This window comes from Alexandromys fortis, unplaced genomic scaffold (genome assembly GCF_014885135.2).
Source record: "Alexandromys fortis isolate MF-2015 unplaced genomic scaffold, M_Fortis_MF-2015_v1.1 scaffold_116, whole genome shotgun sequence".
NCBI classification, from domain to species: Eukaryota; Metazoa; Chordata; class Mammalia; order Rodentia; family Cricetidae; genus Alexandromys; species Alexandromys fortis.
In genome coordinates, this window is record NW_026067998.1 from 3034292 (window position 1) to 3049651 (window position 15360).

A 15360-nucleotide genomic window follows, 5' to 3' on the forward strand; every position below is an offset into this window, starting at 1 on the left:
AAACCTGCAGGGAGTTTAACCCAGATCCCTTCAGTTCAGGCCTTGTTATGGAAAACACCTCTGGAGGAAGGAGTTCTCAGCCCTGAAAAGTAGTTCCACACATGTTTGAAAAGAAACTTTGACCAACCCTAGGCTTTTTAAAGCAAAGAGCGTGTATTTTGAACATTATTATTACTTTATTTTGGTTTAGCCATGCTGTCCTGGAATGTGCTATTTTTTGGGGGGGGGGATTTCGAGACAGGGTTTCTCTGTAGCTTTTGGAGCCTGTCTTGGAACTAGCTCTTGTAGACCAGGCTGGCCTTGAACTCACAGAGATTCTCCTGCCTCTGCCTCCTGAGTGCTGGGATTAAAGGCGTGAGCCACCACCGCCCTGCTTGGAATGTGCTTTTTAAAAGACCAAGATGGCCTCAAACTCAGAGATCTGTCTGCCTCTGCCTCCTGACTATAAAGGGATTTTCTTGTTCGCTGTGGGGTTTACAGTGAAAGTTTAGGGTGCTGTCAAAAGATCATCTAACCCAAGAATGCACACGGTAGGAGTGTGTGATGATTGGCTCTGCCAGGTAAGGGGACAGAAATACAGAATTGTCTTCTACCTTAAGCTCTTTGGTGGAAAGCTACTTGAGACGGCTAAAGGTATGCTGTCAGTGGAAGTCAGGTTAGGAAGCTGGGTTCCATCTGACCTGGAGAGGACCCTTTTTCTATGAATCCTTCTGCTTACCTGGGCACAGGATGGTGAGAAAGGTCATGGCCTTGAGACAAGTTTGGGATACTGAGTTTACATATGCCCATGCAATGTGATTTCTCACCTGGAGCCGTTTATTTTGGCAGAGTTTTTGTTCAGGGCCCAAGAAGTAGAACTTTGGCAGCAGGCTTTTTAAATGCAGAACTGGCTGATAGTTGCTGCAGGTTTTAGCTCTTACCTTTCCTTCTTTTTCCCTGCTTTGGCTTTTTCGGCTGGCCATGATCTCTTAGTATTGCCAAGAAGAGTGGCCCTGGTGGCAGGCCTAGGAGCGCTTCCCAGTGGAAGGGATCATAATAGAGCACAGTGCTTTAGCTGGTTTCCAGCTTTCCAGCGAGGACTGCCGTCTGAGGACAGAGGGAAAGCATAGGACTGGGTGGTGATGTCGCAATAGGAAAAATCAGTTGTTAGTCCGGTTTTAGTGTTGGCTTGGCAGTCTGCCTGGGCTTGAAAAATTAAAATCACTAGGTGGCAACCCTCGTAGGAAGCGGTAGAGTAGAGCTTTAAGGACCTAATCACCCTTGCTTGTAGTTTTTACGCTTGGTGTGAATGTATTTCCCTTAAATGGCTTCTATGGTCTCTCACACAGGATGTCAATTGTAGGTGATCCCCTGTTATACAGGATGGATGTCTTTCTCTGAATTCCTTGATCTCTGAGGCTCAACAAAATTTAGTGGCTGAACCCAGTTTTGTTCTGTTGCATCTATTTCTTCTAATGGGAATATAGTCATCAGACTTTTCATGAAGTTCTAAAATCTCCTATGTACCAAAGGGGGTCATGAACCTGGTTGTAATATCAGTCTATTAGCGTTTGTTAGAAGTTGGTTTGGGTGGTTTTGTTGTTTGTTTGTTTGTTCTTGGCAGGGTTTCCCTATGCACCTCTGTCCTGGAACTCACTGGAACTCCAGCTGGTCTGAATCTTACAGAGATCTCCCAGCCTCTGCCTCCAGAGATCGAGCATGTTGGGATTAAAGCTGTGCACTACTATACTTGGTTTACATCTCTTTTAAAGCTGCTCTCTCCTTTTGAAAGATGCTTCAGCTGTCAGGTTTGCTGGAACTTACGCTTGCATATTCTGAGTAAAGAAAATACTGAAGTTTAATTCAGGCAGTTTATTTGTGACGGAAAAGTCCAAACTTAATGAAAGATTAAAATCAAGGCTACCTTGACTTTAAAAAAAAAAAAAAAGCCAGGGAACTAATTCTGTTGGTAAAGAGCTTAGTGTGTAAGGCCGCAGACCTGCATTTGATTCCTCTAACCCACATTTCCGACCCACTCCCCACCAAAAGCCTGCCTGTTGGTGCTTGCTTTAAATCTTTAAGTCCCACTGCTGGAGGGGGGAGGGAGATAGAGGTGTATCCCTGGGGCTTCCTGTCCAGCCAGTCTAGTCCACCTGACATGCTCCAGGTTAGCGAGAAAGCTTATTTTCATAAAAACAAGGTGAGCTAGCCGGGCGGCGGCGGCGGTGGTGCACGCCTTTAATCCCAGCACTTGGGAGGCAAAGGCAGGCAGATCTCTGTGAGTTCGAGACCAGCTTGGTCTACAAGAGCTAGTTCCAGGACAGGCTCCAAAACCACAGAGAAACCCTGTCTCGAAAAAAAAAAAAAAAAAAAAAAAAAAAAAAAAAACAAAAAACAAGGTGAGATAGTAGGTGGCGGCACAGGCCTTTAATCCCAGCACTTAGAAAGCAGAGGCAGGCGGATCTCTCGAATTTAAGGCCAGCCTGGTCTAAGGAGTGAGTTCCAGGATAGCCAGGAAGGGCAACACAGAGAAACCCTGTCTTAAAAATCCCCAAACAAACAAAAAACCAAGGTGGATGGCTCCAGAGGAACTGACGTCTAAGGTTAGCTTCTTTTCCCCTCATACATATATGAGTCCAGACACTCCCAATGCAACCCTTCAGAACAAAACAAGAACGAAGAAGAAAAAGAAAGATGAACCCCACAATGGACTAGACCTATCTTCCCTTGACATTGTCAGGACTTTTACCATTGTCTTACGTTAATACGTCCTACAAGCAAATGATGTTGCAGAATTAAATCTGTATAAGTTCCTTTGTCAGTGAAGTTAAATTGACAAGAAATATGTAGATGCATTGGTCATATTAATGAAACACTAAGAATGAGAAACTCCATTATGGAAGATCTTAGGATCCGTACACAATTCCTTAATTCTTCAGTATGTGATTAGGAGGCAGGCAGTTCGCAAACACAGAGTGTGAAAGGAGCTGTTTCATCTCTGGAAACAGCTTTTCCTGTTTGGGAAAGGAGGTGATAAACCTGTTCCCAAGGTTATTGTAGAGGGTGAATTGTCCCTTTCAGTTCTTGTAATGTTAGTACTGACTTTGCAGTTTGCCTTTTATATGAATGCTATCATCTTTTCCACTTAGGACCCTTGAGTGGGCTTGCTGGGATCCAAATTCTCCCGAAAATGTATGCAAAGCAATGTGTGTTCCTGCCCTTTTGGAGGGTCGTGGCCTCTTCTGGGTTCTCAATGTGAAAGCTCAGAATCGCAGCCTTAGATGTTCCTGTGTTTCTTCTCTTTCTCTTGTAACTTGCTTTAGCCAGTTCCTGCATGCAGTAACTGCCCAGAAATTGATGCTATGGAAGAAGCTTGGTGCACTGAAGTTAGGTGGAAATAGCATTATTCCTGAATTAGTATGCCATGTGTGGTCTTCCTTCTAGCACAGCTGGAGAATGTTAGGATGCTGTGTCCATCATCTTTCAGAGATCAGCTTGTTATCATCTGCATCCTGACTTCAAACTGCCTTTTTCTATAACTTCTAGTATTAGTTGATGGCACAGTGGATTTTGGTGAGCTAAGGTTTCACAATGGGCTGGACTCTCCCCCAGGGATTGCTAATTAAGAAATGTCCTATATATAGGCCCACAGCCTTGTCTTATGGAGGAATTTCCTTAATTGAGGTTCCCTCCTCTCAGATAACTTCAGCTTGTGTCAAGTTGACAAAAAGTGTTCAGCACACACCCTTTTCCTTTGCTAGTGTGGAAAAATGGCTTGTGGGTTAGTTAACTGAGAACAGATAGGTGTTCATTTGCAATGGTCTTTTTTGTTTGTTTGTTTTGGTTTTTCGAGACAGGGTTTCTCTGTAGCTTTTGGTGCCTGTCCTGGAACTAGCTCTTGTAGACCAGGCTGGCCCGAACTCACAGAGGTCCGCCTGCCTCTGCATCCCAAGTGCTGGGATTAAAGGTGTGCATCACCACTGCCTGGCTTGCAATGGTCTTAAAGATATTACATTTAACCATATTTTCCTCAAATACTTTATCTTTCTTTGGGGATTCTCATATCTGGTCCCCACACCCAAGTTTTGTTTTTGTTTTTTTTTTTTAATGTATGATTTTGAAACCATTTTGATGAGCCTTCTTGGAGCCGTCACAGGACTTGAGTGACGAATGAGTCATGGTCCAGTCTTGCCTCACCTCTGTCCCACAGTGAACTATTTTGAAGCGTATCAGTCGTCATAACATCTTGTCTTTTGTCCAACTGCTTAGGCTTCACCTTGTGGTCTATAAAATAAAGCCGTTATGTTTGTCATGCATTTGTTTTAAGGCATTCAGGGTTGTCGTTTCTATGAACTCGCTCGTGTGTTCTGTGAACTCATGTGTTCTGTAGGTGACAGTCCTTATGGTCTGTTTACATGTGAAGGGAAGGTTTAAACCGAGCCTCTTATGGTATTATTGAAGCATTCTTTGCCTTTGGAACATCTGGGGGCTTGTTGTATGTAAATGCCATTTAGAGGCGTGCTTGGGTGGCCTGGTTGTAGTATCTGTAGAGTGTAGCCTCCCTGCAGATGAGCCTCTGGGCTGCATTGATGTGAGCAGCTACCTGCCTGACAGACAGCATCCCTGTGCACTCTGTAGCTGTAGGGTATGCACTCAGCCATGGCAAAAGGAACTTGAGGTGATCCAGACAGGACTGCTCCACCAGGCCTCTTCTGCCTCTAAGCACCATAGATATTATAGTCAAACTACAGTCTGAGGTCAAATACTGCCCATGATTTTTTATGTTGCCAAACAATTGAAAAGAAAACTCAAAGATGGCATCATGACATGTGACAATTATGTGAAATTCATGTATCAGTGTCCTTTTGGCGAAGGTTTCCGTCCTACTTGGTCCCACAATAAACACACAGAAACTTGATTATTTGCAATATTGTTTGGCCTATAGTTTAAGTGTATTTCTGTCTTAGTTTTATATCTTAATTAACCCATTTCTATTAATCTGTGTATTGTCATGTGGCTATGGCTTACTGGCAAGTTTCCATCCAGTGTCTGTCTCCGGAGGTCCTATATGACTTCTGTCTCCGCCTCCTCTCTCCTTCTCTATCTGCTTGGAACTCCCACCTTGCCCTAATCTGCTAAAACATTGGCCGGAAACAGATTTATTTATTAACCATAAAAGCAGCACATAGAAGGACTTCCCATTCCAATGTCCCTAAGGAAAGTTGTGTTGGGACATGGCAACAGGCACTCATTTACATATATCTGAGGCTGCTGGCTCCACACAGTGGATGCAGCAAGGCCACACAACTTAGGATCTCAGCCCTTCGTTGTCTGGCCATCACAGGAGAAGCTGACTGACCTGTCCTCTAAGTTCCATGGTTGAACCCCATCCACTGAACATGGCTGACATATTTCTTAGACATTCCGTGTTGAGGGGGAGAAGCCATGTTCCTGAGCCAAAAGCTTATTTACTGTTGGAGGAGTCTGAGTTAGAAGGAAATACATGGAGAAGAAAAAGGCTGTGCTTGAGAAGGTTTTTTGTCTTTTTTAAATTAAAACAATTTTTTAGGCAGAGTCTCTTTTTATATCCTTGACTGGCCCAGAAGGACTTACATCAAGATGTCCTTGAATTCAGAGAAATTCTGCTGCCTTCGCATCCCAAGTGCTAGGATTAAAGGTGTGTGCCACCATGACCAGCCATATCTTGTCTACTTTAAAATTGATTAACTTATTTTTATTTTTTCAAATCACTTTATTTTGATTAACTCACTAATAAAAATATCACATAAGTGATTTAAGGAAGCCATTTAAACACTTGCCCAGTCCAGACTCTTGTCCACTTTACCGTTTATCATTGCTTTCTGAGGCCGTACTTTCCTAGATCAGTTCACATACAGAACAGTGGAATTTCTATTATTCTGGTTTCGTTGGGTCATGACAGCGATGCTTAGATTCTGCTAAGTTGCATTAATAGCCCATAAGTGTTCAGAAAACAAAGGCTAGAAGTTTTGTGAGATGTCCTCACTTACACTCTTCAGAACCTCCTCTATTCCTTAGCTGACTTAGAGAAGCTAGAGTTTTGTATGAGGTCTTGGGAATTATAGACAGGCTTTATTTGAAAGTGAAAGTGTGTTTAGATTAAGAAAGGTAGACTGCACTTGTAGATCCCCGTCGTTATGAGTTTGTGTTTGCTAAAATACATAACACCTGGCATGGGCCATGCTGAATTCCCAAGCCTCTGGGGGCCTGGTTGATGGGAGCTGTGCATAGCCACCAGCTGAGAACAGCTCTTCATTCATTTCTCACAGGTTCTTGAAAACTGCCCCGGGGGGGGGGCGGGGGGGGGGNGGGGGTGAGGAGTGTACGTATATATCACTGTAGCATATGAGCCACACGTGATGTAGGCTCTTAGTTTTGCTTTTCTACAGTTTACTATTTTCTTTGCTCTTTCCAATACATATTTTTTTAAGTTAGCATACTAAATAATGGACTTTATTGCAGTGTTTTCGTATGTTCACATCACTGTTCTTTGTTGATATTAGACCCACACACACTTGTTTTTCATACAAACATCCTTCCTCCCTATCACAGGGTTCCCATGTACATGGGAACAGGTCAAGTTTGGAGAGTCTTTAATGGTAGTCATCCACCACTATGTCTCCTTTTCACAGATGAGAAAAGTTTCAGAACTATGAGGTAATTCCCCAAGATCTCAAAGCATGTAACCTTGAACCCTGGGCAGTATGCTTAGCCACCCTGCTGTGCTGAGACCATTCCACAGGTGCACGTGCTCATTGTGAGCGTGAACAGGTTAGCCTGACTTTGTTTCCTGATGTGGCTGAGAAATACGAACTTCACTAAAAAGCCAAACGAACAAGCAAAGCCCAAGACAAAATAGAGCCAGATGAGCCTCCCTGGGCCACCAGAGCCATGTGATCATCTGAGGAGTGTGAATTGTGTGTGTTAGAAATGATTGCTTTTAAGATAGATTAAATGAAAGCCAAGGTTGTAGCAGATAGTAAATATAATCATCTGGGATTTGTACCATTAAAAGAACCCCCCCCCCTTTTTTTTTAAAGGGATTTTGGAGAAGTGAAATTTCACTCTTTAACAGCTGTTCAGTGCAAGATTGCTTTTAATCACATTGATATTCAAACTTTATGGCAGTAGTTTTAATAAATGTGCTCCTGTGATTATTAAAGTATATTTTGATTGAAGCTCTAAGAAGAAAAAGAAACGATTAATAGACTTAGCAGTTGGAGTTACTCCGCTTCTGAGAGAAAGGCAGTGGGCTCCGTTTTCATTCATCTGTGCAGCAGGTGTTGTTATAAGTGAGCAAAGGGGAGAAAAGAACGATTCGGGCACTAGCAATGTGCACTAAAAGTTCAACATTCTTACTCCTCTTTGTAATGAAGACTCTGGGAGTCTTTCGGGCTTTTTCTCTTGCATATGATGGAGTTAGTAGCAGTCATCATCAACTAGAATAAAACCTAGAGTCAGAGGCTGCTTCTGACCTAGGCTTTATGAGTGTTTTCTGTAATCTTGGGCTCTAATGAGAACTGAAGGGTTTTTTTGGTGCTTGAGTAGAAAAATGTAGAGTATAACCAGTGACTGTTAGGTTTTATGTCTTAAACAAGGGTGTTTCGGAGATGTGAGGAGAACCCCCGGCATAGTTACCATCGTTCATATTTGGGCTCACCATCAGGAGATGAGCGTCATCACTTTGGGCTAAAGGATAGTCCTCTAACTTTGAAAGTGCTTGGCCTTAGGAAGCACTCATGACTGCCTTGTCTTTATTTTGCTCATTTCCATACGGACTTCCCAGACATCAGTATATGTGATGTTTGAGAAGCACAGTGCTGAATCCTTGTCTTCAAAGTGTATTCGGAAATATTGTGCAGTTATTAGATGCTGTAGAAAAAAGACACATAATATAGCCTATTTACCAAAACCATCTTTAAATCTTTGTTCAAATTTCAGCTCTAGCGGGGGAATGATTCAGAGAAAGTTGCATTGCTTTACTATGTTTCCGTTGACTACATATATGCTTATATATGATATATTATAGACATATAAATAGATAGGATTATACCTGCTAGTTGGGAGCATTAAGTGACATTGTGCTCGTTGTTAGTAATGAAAACACTACCTTCAATTCAGTGCTTCTGAAGAGCTATCAAGGAGCAGCAGAAAGTGAAATGCTGGTTTGAACTGACAAGATGTAGGCAGTGTGAGGAAACCAGTGTCTTAGGTTGCTGGCCAGAGTGCAGCAAATGAGCATAAGGTATATGCTTCCTTGGACAGAAGGAGAAAAGTCAGAAGTGGGAAGTGATGTTTCTCCCGCCTTTAGCAATCTCTTTTTCTCTCCGACATGCAGAGGGAAGCCCAGGGTGAGTGTTTACTCTTTTCTCTTTGTACAGATTTGCATGTACTTTTTGAGGGGAAGCCTTTAGTTTGTACATAGTTAGACTCCTTCCTCAAATGCTTCCCAGACCCCATTTCCTGGGCAGAAAAATATTAACTATAGGCAACAGAATAAGTCATCCATCTGTACTGCATTGAAAAATGATCAGAGAGAAAAATGAGAATGCTATTTATGTGATTTTGTATATGGAGAGCTAATCTGGGGTTTTCTGCCTAATGAGGGAATTTAGAAAATTACCTTTTTCACTTGCTGGAAATTTCTATTTTATTTCTAGTAGCTCACCATTTAAGTTACCCTGTTCTTTTTAGAACTATATAAAAAGTCATATTACAGTGGAAAATATCACTGTAATTATATAAGTTACACATGGTCATCGCAGAGGTCTGTTCTTTTGTGTGTGCAGCCCTGGCTTTCCTGGAACTCGCTCTGTAGATTAGGCTGGCCTGGAACTCACAGACATCTGCCTGCCTCAGCCTCCTGGAGTGCTGGGCTTGAAGGTGTGCACCACCACCACCTGGCTCAGAGGCCTTGCTTAATTAGAACTTTTCTTCTTTCCCTTTCTTTCCTTCAAACCTTCCCGTATATCTCTCTTTTCCTCTTTCAAATTTGTGGCTTCTTTTTTCATTAATGTGTTAGGTATACATATATATATATATATATGTATATATATGTATGTTCCTATATATGATGTTCCTATATATGTTTCTTGTTTTTACTGGCTGGATTTGGGGATCTGTAATGCATAGTATCATGTTGTCTGCAGATAGGGAGAGTTTGGCTTATTTCCCTGTTTGTATCCCTTTAATTTCCTTCTCTTGCCTTATTGTTCCAGCTAGTGCTTCAGATCAGATGGATGTGCATTCATGAAAAGGGGTGTTGATACTGGACATCCTTGTCTCATTCCTGGCTTCAGTGGAGAGTTTTACACTTTTCTCAGTTAGACTGACGTTGGCTCTGGGTTTCTCTTACTGTGAACTTTGTTCCCTCTAGTTCTACACTCTTACTTTTATCATGAAGGCATGTTGGATATCATCAAACGTCTTTTCCGCATCCATTGAGATGGTCATGTGGTTTTTGTCTCTAAATTTGGGCCACTTTTAAATTAAATATAGGATTTGAACTTAGTGCCATTCACAGTTGAAGACAATCTTGTAACTACTTTGTGTAATGTGAATTCTAATTGGTTTTAATAATAAAAACCCCGAGTCAGATACAGTGGAAAATGCTGAAAGAACAGAGAAACAGAGCACCCAGCTAGTTCTTATCTCTAATGAATTCTCAGACCAAATGGGGTATCCTGTCTCTAGGACCTCAGACTCAATCCTGAGCTCCTATCTCCTCCCAGACATATCACTTCCCATCTTTACCTCCCCAGTGCTGGGAATAAAGGTGTGAGCCACCGCCGCTGCTTGGCTTTGTTTCTCTTTTAGACTGATTCAATCTCCTGTAGCCCAGGGTGTCCTTGAACTCATAGAGATCCATCTGCCTCTGTCTCTGGAATTAAAGCTTGTGCCTTCATTACCTGGCCTCTGGCTAACTAGTGGCTAGCTCCACATGGCAATCTTCAGGCAAGCTTTATGTATTAAAGCACAAACATAATATCACCACAACTTTGGTTTTTGTTTTTGTTCGCGACAGGGTTTCTCTGCGTAATACTCCTGACTGTCCTGGAACTCACTCTGTAGACCAGGCTGGCCATGAACTCACTGAGATCCGCCTGCCTCCCAAATTGCTAAGATTAAAGGCATGTGTCATGACCGCCCAGCTTCCTTTGGGTTCTTATTGATGGCTGGGTACAACCTTGATGTTAGACCTTCTGACAGTACAAACCTTCCTTCCAGGATGCTGTAGGTGCTTTAGTAGTGTGGGTACTGCCTTGAGCATGTTGTGCCTGCTTTGCCTTATTTCATGCCTTTAGCTTTCATCCCCAAAACATTTGAAAAGCAAGTTATCCAGGTCTTACATGAGCTAGAGGCTGAAGATAGAATGACAGACTCATTATGAAGGCATAATTGTAATTCTCCAGTTCACCTATCCAATCAGCAGGTATTTATATAGAAAGTTAGCAACTGTAAGAGCCAGGTTTTCTGATATGTGTAGGAGATTGAGTGGAGAGCCCTTGCTCTCTAGAAACCCAATAAATACACATTTTCACAGACCAAATACTTCACAATCAATTAAGAAGGCTAATAAATGAATTTGAGTTAATATGATCAAGGGAGACTTTCTTGAGGATTGAATATTTGAGCTGAGGATAGTGATGAGAAAGGAACATTATCCAGGAGGAGGGAGTCTCTGAATGGTCATCAAAGTCTGGCAGAGAGGATCAGACCATAGAAATGGCACAGGTAGAACCTCTGGTGGATCAGGAGTGTAATGGGAACCCACTTGGTAGGAGAATGGACTGATCTAATCTGTACTGCAGGGAAATCACTGTCGGGTTGTTTCCGGATCGTGGGGTGGGAAGACTGCAGTTCAGGGGAGATGTGATAGTGGGTTAAGGTTTAGAGACTTTGGTGGTAAGATGATAAATGACCTTCATCAGAGTTGGAAAGGCACATACCTGGTTGTGAGGTTCTAAGAAGTAGAGCAGAAGTGGAGAGGGAAGTGTGGACATTTCAGAGTTTGCTTTGAAAAGGAATGGAGAAATGAAACCATAGCAGGAGGCGGAGGCATAGGTATAGTGCCTTAGGGGATGACAGGAAGAGTTGCTTCATTTGGTTGAACTTGGTTACTGTTAGATATTTGGTTGCCAGTAGGAAGGATGCAGAAGTGAGGAATAGTGAACCCATGAGAGAATGGATAGCTGCTACCTTCAGGAGCCACAGGAAGGTGATGTTTGGACATAATCAAAATCCACCCCACCCCCATACCTTTGTATTAGAAGAAAAATTCAGTAGATTTGGTTACAGGTGGCAATGTGCAGTTGTAGAAGATGGTTAGGTGATGCTTCTGTAGAAGGAAGAAGTTGGAATTGAGATTTTGTAGGAGGAGAAATTCCATCTGGTTTTGTCCCCCCCCCCCCCCCCCCAGTATCTGGAAAGGGAGATACCCAGCTAAACAGGCAGTTATGCATCCTCGTGAGACTTCCACACGTACTTAGAAGGAGTTCTCAAATAGTGAGAATGTGGGCCCAGAAAACCAGGAATCTCAGCATGCCGTGGTCAAATGCTACTGGAGTAGGGGAGCCCAGTCCAGTCACAGAGGCATCCAAGAAGAGGCAGTGGGCTTGGGACATTTTTGGGGATACCAGGAAGATGCTGCTGGAGGGCAGGAGGTGGATGTGAATGCGCTGTTGTCGAGGAAAAATTGGAAGGGTGACTGTTCAGTGTGTAGCTGAATTAAGAGTCTGAGGGAGAGGCCAGGGCCGGAGCATGTGGCCTAGTTCATACATGTGCAATCCCTGTTTCTAGGTATTGATAAGCTAAGGAAGTAAGATGATGAAGTATGTTCATAAAATCTGAAATGGACTGTTTTCACCTGGAAAGATCATTTAATGACTTAAGCTTGTGTGTTTCTTCATTCAGTTCCCATATATTTTACTGCACACCTGTTCTGGTTTTGAAAAATGTCAGTATTTAGGAAATGGCTACCCTGATGACAGAGATGGCCAACAGTTAAAAGCAAAGCAGAGCATCTGTGAAGATGGTGCTGCTGTTATAAATGCCGAGAATGATTTTATTTCTCGCCCTTGTGTCCATCAGTGAGATTGAAGCTGTAGTCAAAGTTTGCCCCCAAAGAAAAGCCCAAGACCAGACAGACTCACTGCTGTTAGAGCCACAAAATAAAAGGGACACTACCAAGTCAATAAAAGGCAAGTATTTTGATATTAAAAGCAGGTAAGGACACAACAGAAAAAGAAAGTACAGACCAATTTCTTTGAACATGCATGCAAACATTCTCAACAAAATTCTTGTAAGCCAAATTTAGGAACATTATACTCAAGTGGCTTCATTTCAGAAAGACAAGGTAGGTTCAACATGTGCAAATCAAAACAGAATAAACACACTTAAGAGAAACCACATATCATGAGGGGGTTGCTATGTCCTGATTCCTCTCACACAACAGGAGTCTTCCCTACTCCAAACCCTCACACACTGTCCTTTCCGAGAGAGCCGGTGCTTCTCCTGCCTCACGTCCCCCTTCTTTACATACTGTTACACTGTTGGGTGTCCCCTCACTGTAACACTGTGAAACAGCACCTCTCTCCTGTTCAGACAGCTGTTATGGGCTTGAAGTTTTTACATGGGTTGTGGTTAGACTTGCAGAATTTTCCAGGGCATAAAACAGGGAAGATCACTCACTAACACGACCTTCTAGGACATAGAAGTAGTATTCTGTTCCATTGTTGGCTCTGTATTTTGGTTGAGCAGCAATATGCTGTGGAGACAGAGAAATCAGCTAGACAATGGTAGCACACGTCTTTAATCCCAGCATTTGAGCCGAGGCAGGCAAATGTCTAAGTTCGAGGCCAGTCTGGTGTACACAGTGAGTTCCAGGACAGCCAGGGCTGTTACACAGAGAAACCCTGTCTTAAAAAAAAATAAAAAATAAAACAAAAGAAATCTTGTTTTTTGGAGGGGTAAATGGTATTTACTTATATAAATAAGTGACAGTATGCCCAGTTCTTCTCTTACATCACTGGAATTTTCTTTCCCAAAATAAACTGTTTTTCTTCAGTCTCTGAATAGGTTATTTTCTGCCTTCACATTATTCCAGTTTCTTGGCTGTTTTCTCTGCTCTGATGAACTGCTGGAGCAGAGATGGACTCAGAGCCTACTGTAGGTTTTATATGCCACTCTTTTGTCCCCTTATCTTCGCCTGTTAAGCTTTTCATTGTCAACTGCCAGCTGCAGTGAGCTGTTCTTCTAAAGGTCGTGTGTTAGTAGATATTTTCTTAAAAGCTGGTGGTTGTTGCTGAAGATAATCTGTTATGTGAGTTTATAATCTGTTCATGAATCATTCTTCTCATACAGTAACAGTTATGATAGGGAAATCAATAAAACAAGGTTTAATTCATGTAAGTCTAGACATTTCACAAAGATCTTTTTTCCTTCCTCCTGTAAATGTGAAAAGACACTTCTTAAATACAGGATTTTGATGGATGGCATTTAAAAATTAGGAAAACACAACAAATCCTGATGCCATACAGTTAACATACACAGTTAACATATACAGATCCTGATGCCATACACTTAACAATAGTTTATTATGTTTTACTCTGTTGTGTGTGTGTGGGGGGGAACAGAAGCGGAAAGAAGAGAAAGAACGTCTAAAAGCACGTTAGTAGCAGTTAGAGGCCATCCTTCTCCTCTACCTTGTGGGTCCCAGGGACAGTTCTCCAGCCAGCAGCAAGTGCCTTGATAAAGAGGCATCTTTCTGTACCCTTTTCAAGTGGAAAGATGCTTCAGTCAATACCTGAGTCATAATATTAGTCATCCCAGCTGGGATGGTTTGTGCACTTGTGTGAGGCTCTGGACAGCTTCACAAGGAGAGCCCAGTTATAGCACGAGTTCAGAGCAGGCACTTATTCTCATTTTAATGAGAAGTTGAAGCTCAGGGAAGATCATATGTCAGCTGCAGTCTATAAGAGGCAGAGATGCTTTTTCTGATCTGGCCAACTCAAGACTTGGCATTGTTTTGTTTTTGTTTGTTTGTTTTGATAAATGTTATTAGGCACCCTTTGGACAGTCCCTGGAGATTAAGGAAGCTCCTCCGTTGTTGGAGCAGCAGCAATAGGCACGTTTTATTAAGGAGTTAGGGTTGTCTCCAGCTTTTAAATTGAGCAGCAGCCTGATTGTACTGGGCTCACATTGATGCCGTGAAAAGACTGACTTGAGATCTGCTGTGCGCAGCATTTTTATCACAGGTGCTGAATGAGTGGCTGCCTCTAACAAAGTAAACTCCAGTAGTTTGGTTACAGCATATAAAACAATTTAGAAATTTCTTAAACATCATGGAAGCAGCGCGCAAATTAACCACCTGGGACAGGCTTTCACTAGGAGGATAAATAAAAAACACTTGAGTGAAGCCTCTCAGCGTGATGCAAGGCTCACCGCAGCTGGTTATTTCCAGGAGCCTTCCTTTGAGAGGTTAGAATTCCTAGTTTAAGTCGTTTTGAAGTAAGCCACAGTCTGATTGCTGTTGAATAGTTTGATCTGACTCTTGGTTCTTTTTTCCTGTTCTTGCTTAGCCTGAAGATAGTGTCACCCATATGCAAACAATGATGGAAAGGAATATATATATTGCGGTTTAGTTTTGCCTTGGCCGTTTTGCATCACTGTGGTGCTGGTGTGTGTGATGCCTGGTGCAGGGCTTTGGAGTTGTTTGTGACTGTAGAATCCACACCAGCATCATGCCTTGCTTTGTATACTTATGCCCATGAATCTACTCATAAGCACTTTACAGGGGATTGAGATAGCCCATTTTTTCCCAAATTTGGAATTATTTTCCTTATAGCCTTTGGTAGCAATTAAGGGTTTTGAAAAAGTAGTGGCTAAATCAAACTCATGTCTCATATATATACATATATACACACACATGTATGTATATGTATGTGTGTGTGGTTCTCAAATAATGTTGAAGTTGAGAAGGAAGGGTTTTTCCCCTCCCTTACTTTCTTTCTGTCTGATCCTTCCTTCCCACTTAGTTTTGTTTATTCAGACAGAGTCTTGTTCAGTAGCCCAGGATTGCCTAAATTCATATATGTGACCCAGACTAGCCTTAAACATGGAGTGTTCCTCTTGTCTTAGCCTTCAAATTGCTGGCTGACTCTGTGCTTAATTTCAAGAAAATTTAGCAGCCCAGCTTCAGAAACACTTTTACTTTCTATTTTAAAAGATAGCAAGACTAGGCATAATGGTACACACCTTTAATCCTAGAACTGGGGGGTGGGGTGTGTATGGGGGTGATGAATCTCTGAGTTTGAGGGCAGCCTAGTTTACAGAATGAGTTCC

The 15360-nt window shown here is 42.3% G+C and overlaps 1 protein-coding gene across 3 annotated transcripts in view; it reads left to right on the plus strand.

The window, feature by feature from the left end:
* The window catches only part of Atxn7 (ataxin 7), a 92267-nt gene that overhangs the window by 1279 nt on the left and 75628 nt on the right, over positions 1 to 15360 (plus strand). The window lies entirely within an intron of this gene.